Raw genomic sequence first — 15629 nt, forward strand, 5'->3', positions numbered from 1 at the left:
GATTACAGCTCAGTGTTGAACACCATAGTGCCCTCAAAATCATCACTAAGCTAAGGACCCTGGGACTAAACACCTCCCTCTGTAACTGGATCCTGGACTTCCTGAGAGGCCGCCCCCAGGTGGTAAGGTTAGGTAACAATACATCTACCATGCTGATCCTCAACACGGGGGACTCTCAGGGGTGTGTGCTCAGTCCCCTCCTGTACTCCCTTTTCACCCATGACTGCATGGCCAAGCACAACTCCAACACCATCATTCAGTTTGCTGATGACACAACAGTAGTAGGCCTGATCACCGACAACGATGAGGCAGCCTATAGTGAGGAGGTGAGAGACCTGGCCATGTGGTGTCAGGACAACAACCTCTCCCTCAACATGATCAAGACAAAGGAGATGATTGTGGACTATAGGAAAAGGAGGACCAAGTACTCCCCCATTCTCATTGACAGAGCTATGGTGGAACAGGTTGAGAGCTTCAAGTTCCTTGGCGTCCAAATCACCAACAGACTATCATTGTCCAAACACACCAAGACAGTCGTGAAGAGGGCACAACAACACCTATTCCCCCTCAGGACACTGAAAGGCCCCAAAAATGGGCAAAGACTCCAGCCACCCAAGTCATAGACAGTTCTCTCTGCTAACGCACAGCAAGCAGTACTGGAGCGTTAAGTCTAGATCCAAAAGGCTTCTTAACAGCTTCAACCCCCAAGCCATAAGGCTCCTGAACAGCTAATCAATTGGCTACCCGGACTATTTGCATTGTCGTCACCCCCCCCATTTTTATGCTGCTGCTACTCTCTGTTTATTATCCATGCATAGTCACTTTAACTGTACATGCATGTACATATTACCTCAATTACCTTGACTAACCGGTGCCACCGCACATTGACTCTGTACCGGTACCCCCCTCGAACATCTCTGGAGAGACCTGAAATTAGCTGTGCAGCAACGCTCCCCATCCAACCTGACAGAGCTTGAGAGGATCTGCAGAGAAGAGAAACTCCCGAAATACGTGTTCCAAACATGTAGCGTCATACCCAAGATGACTCAAGGCTGTAATTGCTTCCAAAGGTGCTTCAACAAAGCACTGAGTAAAGGGTCTGAATACTTACATAAATGTGATATTTCAGTTTTGAATGTTTTATACATTTGCAAAAATTCTAAAAACGTGTTTTTCCGTTGTCATTTTGGGGTATTGTGTGTAGATTGATGAGTTAAAAAATGATTTAATCCATTTTAGAATAAAGCTGTAATGTAACAAAAGTTGGAAAAAGTCAAGGGATCTGAATACAGATAGTCCGCCCCAAAAATCTAAAGGAACTTTGTTCCAAAGTGTCTGTTCTATATCTGAGAGATACAGTATAAGTATTTAAAAAATATATAAAAAAATATTTAACTTATATTTAACCATTTATTTTTGGCACTATCGGCTGTACCGAATTCAGATGAGTCGCAAGACGTGGGGGTCGTAGTGGAAAATGGAGAACACCTATAGTGTTGGTGAGTCTCATGTTTCCATTGAGGGGTCATAACCGTTTGGACTCTAGAGATGATTTTGTAAGAATACCGATTTTCGGGATGTCTCATGGTCTGACAAACACTGCTCTAGCTCTGATGCTTAAGTGCGTCATAGGCGGATGCATTGGATTGAGACGCATCTAATTAGCATTTTGTATCATGCTAATTATATTTCCGCGGACACATCGACCTTAGTTTAAAAATATATAGACCACGGGGCCTCCCGCGTGGCGCAGTGGTCTAGGGCACTGCATCGCAGCGCTAGCTGTGCCACCAGAGACTCTGGGGTCGCGCCCAGGCTCTGTCGCAGCCGGCCGCGACCGGGAGGTCCGTGGGGCGACGCACAATTGGCCTAGCGTCCGTGGGTTAGGGAGGGTTTGGCCGGTAGGGATATCCTTGTCTCATCGCACACCAGCGACTCCTGTGGCGGGCCGGGTGCAGTGCACGCTAACCAAGGTCACCAGGTGCACGGTGTTTCCTCCGACACATTGGTGCGGCTGGCTTCCTGTTTGGATGCGCACTGTGTTAAGAAGCAGTGCGGCTTGGTTGGGTTGTGTTTCAGAGGACACATGGCTCCCATACGGGAGTTGTAGCGATGAGACAAGATAGTAATTACTAAAAATTGGATACCATGAAAAGGGGGTAAAATAAAAAATAAAAATACCACATGGAGAATTCCAAAAATCTGATTGTCAACATGAACAAAGACTTGCTAATGTGCCAAAATTCAGCATTTACCCCCCAAAATACAAGTTTTCACCATCAACAAGTTATCTTGTTGCTTGACAAAGTTATTTCTGAAGATGATTATTTCTTTATTGTGATTAGTGATTCATGTCTGTCCCTCATGATAAGGTAAACCCTGTCAAGTGAAATTAAATAATCATGTGTTTTAGCAAAATGCTACATATGCGCCTCACTCTCTGAGAAATAAGTAGCACTGCTGGGTTTTACAAGGTCAAATGTAACAAATAACTACATTTTAATATAGAACTGTACAAATTATATATTTGTGACATCAATAATTAAAGGATATGTAATTTTTTATTTATTTCAGTACAGTAATATGAGATCTGTATGTAAAACATTGACATTTTATTCATTTAGCAGATGCTCTTATACAGAGTGACTTACAGTAAGTGCATTCATATTACGATAGCTAAGTGAGACAGCCACATATCACAGTCAAATATGCAGGACACAAACATTCCATTTTGGGGTGACAGGTAGCCTAGTAGAGCGTTGGGACAGTAACTGAAATATTACTTATTAAAATCCCCAAACTGGCATGGTATAAAAATCTGCTGTTCTGAACAACTGCTCTTGGATGTCGATTCAGAGGGACTGAGTTATATGCAGAAGACACATTTTGGTTGAATGCAGTCAGTTATGTAACTGACTTCCCATTCCAACTAAACAACTGACTTCCCATTCCAACTAAACAATGGATATATACAGTAGTGTTTAGCAACAACAACAAAAAACATAAAATCTATGAATTAAAAATCTGAGACTAGTAATATTTTACACACACTGTCACGTCCTGACCTTAGTTCCTTTTTTATGTCTCTATTTTAGTTTGGTCAGCGCATGAGTCGGGGTGGGCATTCTATGTTTGCTGTAGTCAGAGGCAGCTGTCAATCATGGTCTCTGATTGAGAACCATACTTAGGTTGCCTGTTCCCACCTGGTGTTTGTGGGTAGTTGTTTTGTGTATTGCACCTTGCAGAACTGTTCGTTTGTCGTTTTTTTGTTGTTCAAGTATTCGTATTGATTAAAAGGTATTATGAATACCTACCACGCTGCACCTTGGTCTTCTCCTTCTCCCGACGACATTCGTTACAGAACTACCCACCAAAAAAGGACCAAGCAGCGTGGTAACAAGGAGCAGAGGGTTCTGGACTCCTGGACTTGGGAGGAGATACTAGACGGTAAGGGACCCCGGGGGGGGTACTGTCACGTCCTGACCTTAGTTCCTTTTTTATGTCTCTATTTTAGTTTGGTCAGGGCGTGAGTTGGGGTGGGCATTCTATGTTTGTTCTGTGTGTTCTATGTGTTTGGCCTGGTATGGTTCCCAATCAGAGGCAGCTGTCAATCGTTGTCTCTGATTGAGAACCATACTTAGGTTGCCTGTTCTCACCTGGTGTTTGTGGGTAGTTGTTTTCTGCTTTGTGTATTGCACCTTGCAGAACTGTTCGTTTGTCGTTTTGTTGTTTTTTTGTTCAAGTATTCGTATTGATTAAAAGGTATAATGAATACTTTCAATGCTGCACCTTGGTCTTCTCCCGACGACATTCGTTACACACACATGAAGGTACCCATTACCAATCATTTTCACATTTGAAAAAAAACACAAATGTGAAAATGTTTTGGATATAGCGTTTTGGAAATAAACTCCTCAATTGAATTAATACGCCGAATTAGGAACCACTTTGACCACCCTGTCCACTAGATGTCATAGCCATGCATTTCTGTACTATTGTCAGGCATTACATGCAGTTGAGCAGAGATGCAAACCTATCCACATGTATTTGAAATACATTTATGCGGCGTTAAATATATCGAAATGTATTTTTTTTCCATACGGACACACAAACACCATCCCCCCTTTAGGCACACACAGTTGACACAGTGACAGGCCAGAGGGCACCAAGCTAGCAGGGCAGAACGGTAGAGTGAACCACCACAGGGAGAGGGCTCACATGCCTGTCACATCTCTCCCTATGCCCTGTGATATGCTTTGAAGCAGGTAGAGGGTTTACACAACGTCTATGGAAAATGCAACAAACGAGCTAGTTCCCATGGTTCCCTTCAATCCAGCACTAACATGTGGAATTTGGAGCTTTAGTCAGGGAGGTGCCAGACAGGAGAGAAAGATGGATGGATGGATGAGGGAGGGGGGAGGAAGAAGAAAGGTTGGTTGTGTCACGACTCTCCTGTTCGGATCTGAAGGATCAGGTTACAGTGGGTCCAGTCAACGACATTAACGACAATCGAGACACAAGGGATGGAAAGATGGACGGACTAACGTACAGATACAAGTTAAAGGAGAAGTTAAGTGAGCTTGATCAATAAGGACAGGTGTGGGATAGAAAGAACCAAGATGATTTGTCACGGCACACAAATGACTGTACATTTTAGTACATTTAGCAATGATTGTGCTCTGTCACACATCCACATGCTTGTCAGCCTTGATTGACTGGGGCTTGAACAAAACTGAGACCCCCCCAAAAAGTGCCATCAATAATCAGCACCATACAGTCTCATGTCACACAACCTGCCATTGGCACAAAAGCAGGGAAATAGAGAGATGGAAAAACATGGGTTTTTGTCTCAAATGGCACCCGACTCCCTTTACGTTCTCATAGGGCTCTGGGTCAACAGTAGCGCTCTATATACCGTTAAAGTCGGAAGTTTACATAAACCTTAGCCAAATACATGAAACTCAGTTTTTCGGCAATTCCTGACATTTAATCATTGTAAAAATTCCCTGTGTTAGGCCGGTTAGGATCACCACCTTATTTTAAGAATGTGACATGTCAGAATAATAGTATAGAGAATTATTTACTTCAGCTTTTATTTCTTTCATCACATTCGAGGTGGGTCAGAAGTTTACATACACTCAATTAATAGTTGGTAACATTGCCTTTAAATTGTTTAACTTGGGTCAAACGTTTCAGGTAGCCTTCAACAAGCTTCCCACAATAAGTTGGGTGAATTTTGGCCCATTCCTCCTGACAGAGCTGGTGTAACTGAGTCAGGTTTGTAGGTCTCCTTGCTCACACACACTTTTTCAATTCTGCCCACAAATTTTCTACATGTTTGAGGTCAGGGCTTTGTGATGGCCACTCCAATACCTTGACTTTGTTGTCCTTAAGCCATTTTGCCACAACTTTGTAAGTATGCTTGGGGTCATTGTCCATTTGGAAGACCCATTTGCGACCAAGCTTTAACTTCTTGAGATGTTGCTTCAATATATCCACAATAATTTCCCTCCCTCATGATGCCATCTATTTTGTGAAGTGCACCAGTCCCTCCTGCAGCAAAGCAACCCCACAACATGATGCTGCTGTTTTCTTCAGCTTGTAAGCCTCCCCCTTTTTCCTCCAAACATAACGATGGTCACTATGGCCAAACATTCTGTTTTTGTTTCATCAGACCAGAGGACATTTCTCCAAAAAGTACCATTTCTGTCCGCATGTGCAGTTGCTAACCGTAGTCTGACTTTTCTTTGGCAGTTTTGGAGCAGTGGCTTCTTCCTTGCTGAGCGGCCTTTCAGGTTATGTTGATATAGGACTCATTTTACTGTGGATATAGATACTTTTGTACCTGTTTCCTCCAGCATCTTCACAAGGTCCTTTGCTGTTGTTCTGGGATTGATTTGCACTTTTCACACCAAATTACCTTGTGGAGGTCTACAATTTTTTCTTGGCTGATTTCTTTTGATTTCTCCATGATGTCAAGCAAAGAGGCACTAAGTTTGAAGGTAGGCCTTGAAATACATCTAAAGGTACACCTCCAATTGACTCAAATTATGTCAATCAGAAGCTTCTAAAGCCATGATATGATTTTCTGGAATTTTCCAAGCTGTTTAAAGGCACAGTCAACTTAGTGTATGTAAATTTCTGACCCACTAGAATTGTGATACAGTGAATTATAAGTTAAATAATCTGTCTGTAAACAATTGTTGGAAAAATGACTTGTGTCATGCACAAAGTAGATGTCCTAACCGACTTGCCTAAACTATAGTTTGTTAACAAGAAATTTGTGGAGTGGTTGAAACACAAGTTTTAATGACTCCAACCTAAGTGTATGTAAACTTCCGACTTCAACTGTAGGTAATAGGGTGTCATTTGGGACGCACAGGAGAGGAACGCGAGAGAAAGGCTATGAGGTTCCACCAGTGTAGATTGATTGGGAACTATTGACCATTGCCAAGATCCATGTGTGAGTCACCATGGAGTCTGAACGATAAGGAGAAGCAGTCTTAGTCAACAACATAAGCCTTTACCAGGTAGCCTAATGCAAGCGAGGGTGTAATATTTTAAATTGCAAGGGTTTAGTCTCGAAAACAAATTAATTACCTTGATTTGGTATAAAATCTGGTACCATAGAGTGTTTCACTTTAAACTAACAGGTAACTCCCAAAATAATGGAAACACTTTTCCAAAGTAAAATGAAAAAAATGTGCTTCCACAAAGTGGTTCCTAAGTGAATTAAGCAATTAACTTCTCACCATGCTTAGCATCATGTACAAAAATGGCGGGCAGGTCATTATTTTGGCTGCCATGGCTATGCCCCCATAGGATAACAATGGCCCCATCCATAGGCCAGGAGTGGTCACTGAATGGTTTGATGAGCATGAAAACGATAGAAATGGCCATGGCCTTGGCCTTCTAGGTCACCAGATCTCAATCCAATTGAACATTTATGGAAGATTCTGGAGTGACGCTTGAAACAGCGATTTTCACCGCCATCAACAAAACACCAAATTATGGAATTTCCTGTAGAAGAATGGTCCCACATCCCTCCAATAGAGTTCCATACCCTAGTAGAATCTATGCCATGGTGCATTGAAGCTGTTCTGTCTCGATGACCCAAAGCCTTATTAAGAGGTTTTATGTTGGTGTTTCCTTTATTTTGGTAGTTACCTGTATGTAGAAAGATGGAGAAAAGATTAAAGCAGGTTTAATTTGATTGATTTGTTAGGATGTACTGCAGCAAGACTTCGTTATTTGAGGTGGATTAAAGGGTGATATTTCATAAAGTAATTATGAGAGATACTGCGAGTAAGATATAATGGATGTTTTAAATACAGTGTGAGAATCTACTCGATGCAATTCGAGCCCTGGAGTTATGCAGTCTGATACTGACCGTGGCCTGTTTTCATCTTCATTTCATCACGGACTATGAAATTAAACCAATGTCACCTGGATATTACCTAATAATATCTGCAATAACACAGAATATTCAAGATGTCAATATTAATTTAATTTGGCATTCAGATCAATGCAATAAAACCCAGATCATTTTGGCAGCCTATAGTTGGATGTCAAATGTCATGATGCATAATGTTTTTTTTCTCCAATTCTTTAGCTGTTCCATTGACCCCTTCTGAAGGGCATTGCTTTCATTTGGGATTATATTGACAGCCCTGACCTATTGGTACATATTGGTATCATGCCCACATGTAATCCTGTATCACACAAATCCCATCCATCCATCCACTGTCTCTTGGCCTTGTTAAATATGGTCAACATAGTCACAGACATCTGTCCTGTCTGCGCTGACCTCCGGAGGGGGTCATTCAGAGAAGCCCAATCAAGGTATAGGCCAACCCAGCCACCCCCCAGCTGCACCAGAGGTGACGCTCAGGCCCAGGCCAGCTGTTCAGCTGCTACCCCATGACTGGCAGCTGACTGACTCGACCAGACAAAAACTCCCTGGTCCCTTTCTCTCTTTCTCACCCCCCTCCCCTCTCTCTCTCTCTCTCTCTCTCTGTATGTACGTCTCTGTCTTACAATTATTTTTCTCTGCCTGTCCGTCTGTCCGTCCATCTGTCAGTCAGTCGTCTGTCCGTCTGTATTCTCTGTCTTCCTCTCTCTCGCTCTCTCACACTTTCTCTCAGTGATGATGTGATGATGAGCGCCATTAGAGCAGAACCATTGTTTGTCAGCCGGGGTTCCTGTCCCATCCTATCTGCTCTGTCAGCCTCGCCTCAGAGCAATACGAAGAGCAGTACTTCCAGAACATATGATAACTACTAATGGTCTAGTTACTTTAGACAGAAACAAAAGTAGGGGGACTGGTCGGGGAGGATGGGTATGCATGATCAGTCTAGAAATCCAAAGGTTGCATGTTTGAATCATGTTGTTAGGATGGTGTATTGGAGGCGAAGTCAGGTGCAGGAGAGCAGAGTGTAGTGAACAGGCACACTTTTTATTCCGGTCCAAGATGACAGCACAAAGTAACATAAAATGTGCCCAAACACGTGACAGACAAAAAAGTAATGCGCGTAACAATATCCACAAATTCAAAATACACATAACACAAACAATCTTACACAAAGACATGATGGGGAACAGAGGAATAAATACATATGGATTGATTGGGGAATAAAAACCAGGTGTGCAGGGAACAAGACAAAACAAATGGATGCATTTGGATACAACAGCTACAAATGGATACAACAGCTAGGGAGGTGGTGACGTCGACTGCCGAACGCCGCCCAAACAAGGAGAGGAGCCGACTTCGGCGGAAGTCATGACACACGTTGGGGACAACTGTAGAATTTTAACTAACCCTTCCCCTAACCCTTATTCTAATCCTATCCCAATTCACCTAACCTGTTACAAAAATTATCCTAACCTTTGTAATTTTTCCTCTAACCGTTAAGGGGCAACATAAATTCTCCCCTTAATTCTCCGGTGTTGTTATGGTGCAACCAGCAACCTGGTCTCAGATAAATATGTGCAATACTATATGTCCTCCAAGATGTATGATAAGTTGCAACATCCAATTTGTATGTACCCGGTAACACATATGATACTGTATGTCCTTTAATTCTTACAATATTGTACGACCGCTATTCCATTCATAATGTAACCTAACGTAACATAACATATCATACTAAATGTAGTGTCACAGATTTATCTACAAAACAATACGAATTGCCCTGAGACCACATTGGCTCTGTCCACCCCTACTCCTCTGTTAGGACAGCAAGGTACACAGAGGTACAGAAACCCAGTGCCTGACCCTTCTCCACCCTGACTTACAGTATCTGTCAATAATGTTTTAAAAACCCAATGCTGATTACTAATCAAGGGTAAAGTAGCTGAGTAAAGCAGGTTTAGAAGGAATTGGTTGTGGCAACCTTCAGATAACCAATCCATGTCTGTACCCATACTACACTGCCAGTTGGGGCACAGCAACTGTACTGTTAATGATATTGACCCACTCGTAGCATTGCTAACTCTGGGAAATCAAGCTTGATAGTGTTTTGAAATGTTACCTCTTCACCTGAAGCCTACCATAATACTTCTGTAGGTAGTGGTTTCTTCCAATTGCATTCTTGAGTATTTTAATATCTGAAAAAGAAGACTATTCTTATCCATTGAAGTCAAGTTTTTTTCTTTTGCAGAACAGTACATTTTCATAACAGTAATCATTAAGTTAATTTGATTGGTGCATCAATCAGCAAAGTTAATTGGACAAGCACATACTGTAAATGCTAATATGTGTCTGATTTGCCACGGCCTAAAATGTGTTATTACATCGTACATCATCATTACCCAAAAATTACGCCAAACAGTGAATACATAATGTCTCACATATCTCTCAAATAAATGAAATCCTCCATAATTACGTTGTGATTGGGTCTATCACTGTGAGAGAGTCTGCAAAGTAAGTCCCAGAGAATATGAAATTGGATTGTGAAGTGCAAGGAGGTGGAGGCCTTTTGAGGATGAGTCAGCACTTTTCACCGAGAGCTTAATTTACTACTCAGTAAGTGGCATTATTAGTGGAAGTCTGGGAGTGGGAGTCTGTCTGACCTTTTAACCCCCCCCCGCCCCCCTCCCACATCTACTCTATCTACGACCTAAAAACTTCTTTATTCCCTACACTACACAGTACATACAGTTGAAGTCGGAAGTTTACATACACTTAGGTTTGAGTCATTAAAACTCGTGTTTCAACCACTCCACAAATTTCTTGTTAACAAACTATAGTTTAGGCAAGTCGGTTAGGACATCTACTTTGTGCATGACACAAGTCATTTTTCCAACAATTGTTGACAGGCAGATTATTTCACTTATTATTATTATTCACTGTATCACAATTCCAGTGGGTCAGAAGTTTACATACTCTAAGTTGACTGTGCCTTTAAACAGCTTGGAAAATTCCAGAAAATTATGTCATGGCTTTAGAAGCTTCTGATAGGCTAATTGACATAATTTGAGTCAATTGGAGGTGTACCTGTGAATGTAGTTCAAGGCCTACCTTCAAACTCAGTGCCTCTTTGCTTGACATCATGGGGAAATCAAAAGAAATCAGCCAAAGCCTCCAACAAAAAATAGAGAGTAGAGTAGAGCTCCACAAGTCTCGTTCATCCTTGGGAGCAATTTCCAAATGCCTGAAGGTACCACGTTCATCTGTACAAACAATAGTACGCAAGTATAAACCCCATGGGAACACGCAGCTGACATACCGCTCATGAAGGAGACGTGTTCTGTGAATGTACTTTGGTGCGAAAAGTGCAAATCAATCCCAGAACAACAGGAGGAAACAGGTACAAAAGTATCTATATCCACAGTAAAACGAGTCCTATGTCGATATAACCTGAAAGGCTACTCAGCAAGGAAGAAGCCACTGCTCCAAAACTGCCATAAAAAAGCCAGACTACAGTTTGCAATGGCACATGGGGACAAAGATTGTACTTTTGGAGAAATGTCCTCTGGTCTGATGAAACAAAAACAGAACTGTTTGAACATAATGACCATTGTTATGTTTCGAGGAAAAAGGGGGACGCTTGCAAGACGAAGAAGAACACCATCCCTACCGTGAAGCATGGGGGTGGCAGCATTATGTTGTGGGGTTGCTTTGCTGCAGGAGGGACTGGTGCACTTCACAAAATAGATGGCATCAGGAGGGAGGGAAATTATGTGGATATATTCAAGCAACATCTCAAGACATCAGTAAGGAAGTTAAAGCTTAGTTGCAAATGGATCTTCCAAATGGACAATGACCCCAAGCATACTTACAAAGTTGTGGCAAAATGGCTTAAGGACAACAAAGTCAAGGTATTGGAGTGGCCATCACAAAGCCCTGACCTCAAGCCTATAGAAAATGTGTGGGAAGAACTAAAAAAGCGTGTGTGAGCAAGGAGGCCAACAAACCTGACTCAGTTACACCAGCTCTGTCAGGAGGAATGGGCCAAAATTCACCCAACTTATTGTTGGAAGCTTGTTGAAGGCTACCCGAAACGTTTGACCCAAGCTAAACAATTTAAAGGCAATGCTACCAAATACTGATTGAGTGTATGTAAACTTCTGACCCACTGGGAATGTGATGAAAGAAATAAAAGCTGAAATAAATCATTCTCTCTACTATTATTCTGACATTTCACATTCTTAAAATAAAGTGGTGATCCTAACAGACCTAAAACAGGGAATTTTTACTAGGATTAAATGTCAGGAATTGATATTATATAAATTATTATTATATACATGACCATTCAAAAGTTTGGGGTACCTTAGAAAGTTCCTTGTTTTTGAAAGAAAAGCACATTTTTTGTCCATTAAAATAACATCAAATTGATCAGAAATACAGTGTAGACTTTGTTCATGTTGTAAATGACTATTGTAGCTGGAAACTGCAGATTTTTTTTAATGGAATATCTACATAGGCGTACAAAGGCCCATTATCAGCAACCATATGTTAGCTAATCCAAGTTTATCATTTGGAAAGGCTAATTGATCTAACACAACGTGTCATTGGAACACAGGAGTGATGGTTGCTTATAATGGGCCTCTGTACGCCTATGTGGATATTCCTTAAAAATTCTGCCGTTTCCAGACAATAGTCTGGACAATATTAACACTGTCTACAATGTAATTCTGATCAATTTGAAGTTATTTTAATGGACAAAAGAATTTGCTTTCTTTCAAAAATGTCTAAGTGACCCCAAACTTTTGAATGGTAGTGTACATCCAGCGAAATAGACACTTTTCAAAAAGGAAATACAGGATAATTGGTTGTTACCTCTGTCTCTCTATCTCCACCAGGTCATCCGTCCCAAAGGCTCTGGCCCATGTGGACTGGACAGCATGATTGAATCTCTCCTCCGCATCTGGCAAAGTGCAAACCACATCTATCGCTCAACAGCAATTGTATCCTTTCACACACAGAGGCTTTGCCTTTACATTGGTTGGGTGTTCAGACTCCATGTTTTGAGGATAATATGATGGACCTCTTCTTCAAAGATATTTGTTTTGGATGGAGCATTAGTCATTCCACTGCTGCTCCGTGTCATTGTGAAACAGTCGGTTGGTCTTTCTCTCGTAGTTACGGTGGAGGGCCCATGATGTCCGCACATTGAAAACTCCATCTGAGCTTACCCTGAAAATGAAATGATAGCATTGAATTGGACACTCCCAGGGTTATAGTCCCTCGTACTCCAGGGAAAAGGCAACCTTTCATAGGTCAGAATGCCTCTCAGAATGCCCACTGGGCACAGACATCAATCCAACGTCTATTCCAAGTTGGTTCAATGTAATTTCATTGAAACGATGTGGAAACAACGCTGATTCAACCAGTGTGTGCCCAGTGGATGGAGTTGTGAACCAACCCCAATATCCAAGCAGAATCCCAGTGGTTCATACTCTGTCAGGTTAATTTAGTTTCCTAAATGAATTATGTTCTCTGGTGATACCTCAGTTCCACTGTTAGCACGTCAATGTCAGATGCCTGCGCCAGCGAAACTAGGTTATTTATGGCAAACAAAATGCCACGTTCTACAGTCAGCGCAAGTCATCGAGAGAGAGAGAGACCGTTCTCTCTCTCTCTCTCTCTCTATCTCTTTCGCAAGTGAAGCAAAGAATATTTTTTTTATAATAGTTTTGTGCCTTGGAGCAATGTACATTTTAATGAATGATAGAAAACCAATTATAAATGGCTGTATATTAATATAACAGGGGTGCGAGCTGACCTTTTGCTTGGACTGAGTGAAAAATGGCATTCCGGGCAAAAACGTTGATGCCTTTTTTAAACTTCACTCATTGGACACAGTTTTCCTTCCCTTCCCTCCTCAACCCCCAGAGATTTCAATTACATTTTCCTATTGAGTTCTTACTTACTTACTTAATCTTGCTGGCTCAGGGCGGAATTAGATTGTGTTATTTTGCCTTTTTCCAGTTTAATGGAATAATGTTCTTCTGTGTTCTGCATTAAAATGCTAAGTTTTTTAGGGCAGAGGTACTTTGTCATGCTTGAGCTCAGTGCCTAGTGAAAGTCTACACACCCCTTGCACAGTCTTCACAATTTGCTGCCTTAAAATTGGATCATAAAAGGGATTCAATTCGATTTTTTTTCTACAAATCTACACAACATATTCCACATTTTCAAGGTGAAAATCCAAATTAATAAGAAAAACTAAGATGTTTTGGGACCCGCAAACTCCCGAGTCCCTGAGGATGCCAAGCATAACCATAACCTGATGCTGCCACCACAATACTTGAAAATACAGAGGGTTTCAGTTGTGTTGGATTGTATTCGACCCAAACCTATGGTTTTTAATTTAGGTGAAAAAGTGAATGTCTTTGCTGTTTTTTGTCTTCAAACAGAATGGATGATTTGGAGTTGATTTAACACAGGCTTTCTTTGTTTCACTTTGGCACCATTTATACCTGGATCTAACATTCATCCTTTGTCCTGATCTTGTCCACATTCTGATTGTGCCCATATTTTTAGAAAGGTGTAGACGAATAAAATACGTATTGGGATCTGATTGTGATCAGATCTTCCTGACCACCTCCTGAGGTAGGCAGAATTACTGTCTTACCTCAATTAGCCATGAAATACCTAGTTGTGCAGTGCCATTTCCCCTACATTTTACCCCACGTGGGCCAGCCCCTAGCAATTCGAGTTCCAGCCAATGCACTTTAGTCCCTTGCCATTTGAGTGACAGCTAGCAAGATGCACGCACAGCAGAGCAAGAGAGAGAGCAATTGCGTGGCGCACATATCTGCATATACTGTATTGTGATGTAGCCTCACTTTTTTTCTTGTAAGTGCTACTTTCAAAACTACTGGCTAAAAAGTACAAAGGTACAGGAGACTGTATTTAATTAATTGATGAATGTTTCTGGTGTCTGCACAGTCAAGGATCGAAGACGGTTATCAGTGAGTGTCACGATCTTCGTAAGGAGCGGACCAAAATGCAGTGTGGTATGTGTTCATGATGATTTTTTAATTAAAGAAAGCACTGAACACTGAATACAAACTATACAAAACAATAAACGAATAACGACCGTGAAGCTATCATAAGAACTGTGCTGACACAAGCAACTAACATAGACAATCACCCACAAACCACCTGTGAAACCCAGGCTACCTAAGTATGATTCTCAATCAGAGACAACTAATGACACCTGCCTCTGATTGAGAATCATACTAGGCCGAAACATAGAAGTCCCAAAATCATAAAAAAACAAACATAGACTGCCCACCCCAACTCACGCCCTGACCATACTAGATAGTGACAAAACAAAGGAAATAAAGGTCAAAACGTGACAGTGAGCAGGTACAAGTTCCACTCTAAAACGCATGAGAGCCAATGGGTTAAGAGTATTTTCCTTTGGAGCTCCTGTTATTAAGTATTTACCCCTTTAACTTATGTTGTCAAACATGGAAGACCATGGAATTGGCAATTTGCAAAACCAATTTAAATACAGTGATTAGATGAACAGACGGGTTGGCAGGCAACGTCACGAAAGTGATGCACACTCATTAATGTGTCTGTAAGAAGTTAAAAATGGCGCTGTAGTGTATAGCAGCCATCTTATGGGCTCCTGACCAATTCTGTTATTTTGTGTTTTTTTAATGCTGATCTTCAACTTTATTGGTACATAATGTCTCCACCATCATATCCTATGACCCGAAAACAGCTTCTGGACATGAGTACAGCGATCACTAACCTCGATTTGGATGAAAATGTCTGCTTGAATGAGTTGGGAGCGCTGGATGTTCTGCTTACTCCAGACCAGGCCCTAATCCCTCGCACTCGAAAGAGAAATCAGTGGTGAAAGAGAGGCAGGCGAAGCTGCATTCTGACGAGACTACGTCGGCGAGCAAATAGACCGCCATTGCCCTCTGTTCTATGAGCGAACGTGCAGACACTGGAGAACAAACTGGATCTCTGTTTGAGACTATTCTATCAACAGGGCTTGAAGAACTGTAATATCCTATGTTTCTCGGAGTTGTGACCCGAACAGAAACATCGATAATGTACATCTTGTTGGTTTTTCTATGCATCGTCAAAAATCGGACAGCAGACTCGGTAAGACTGAAGGAGGAGAGGTGCGTCTCTTTGTTAACAATAGCTGGTGCGTGAT

Source organism: Oncorhynchus tshawytscha, linkage group LG08 (genome assembly GCF_018296145.1).
Source record: "Oncorhynchus tshawytscha isolate Ot180627B linkage group LG08, Otsh_v2.0, whole genome shotgun sequence".
Taxonomy (NCBI): domain Eukaryota; kingdom Metazoa; phylum Chordata; class Actinopteri; order Salmoniformes; family Salmonidae; genus Oncorhynchus; species Oncorhynchus tshawytscha.